Raw genomic sequence first — 201 nt, 5'->3', positions numbered from 1 at the left:
ATTATTTTTTTTTAAATTATAATAAATAATAAATAAATAATATATTAGATATATATTATAATAAAATATATTATATAAAATTATTTGATATTCATAAATAATATATTTATTATTAAAAAATATTAAAAAAATTGGGGGATATATACTTTATATATTATATAAAATTAATATATTTATATTTATTTTAAAATATATATTATA

Source organism: Penaeus monodon, chromosome 19 (assembly GCF_015228065.2).
Source record: "Penaeus monodon isolate SGIC_2016 chromosome 19, NSTDA_Pmon_1, whole genome shotgun sequence".
Taxonomy (NCBI): domain Eukaryota; kingdom Metazoa; phylum Arthropoda; class Malacostraca; order Decapoda; family Penaeidae; genus Penaeus; species Penaeus monodon.
This window is presented reverse-complemented; position numbering follows the sequence as displayed.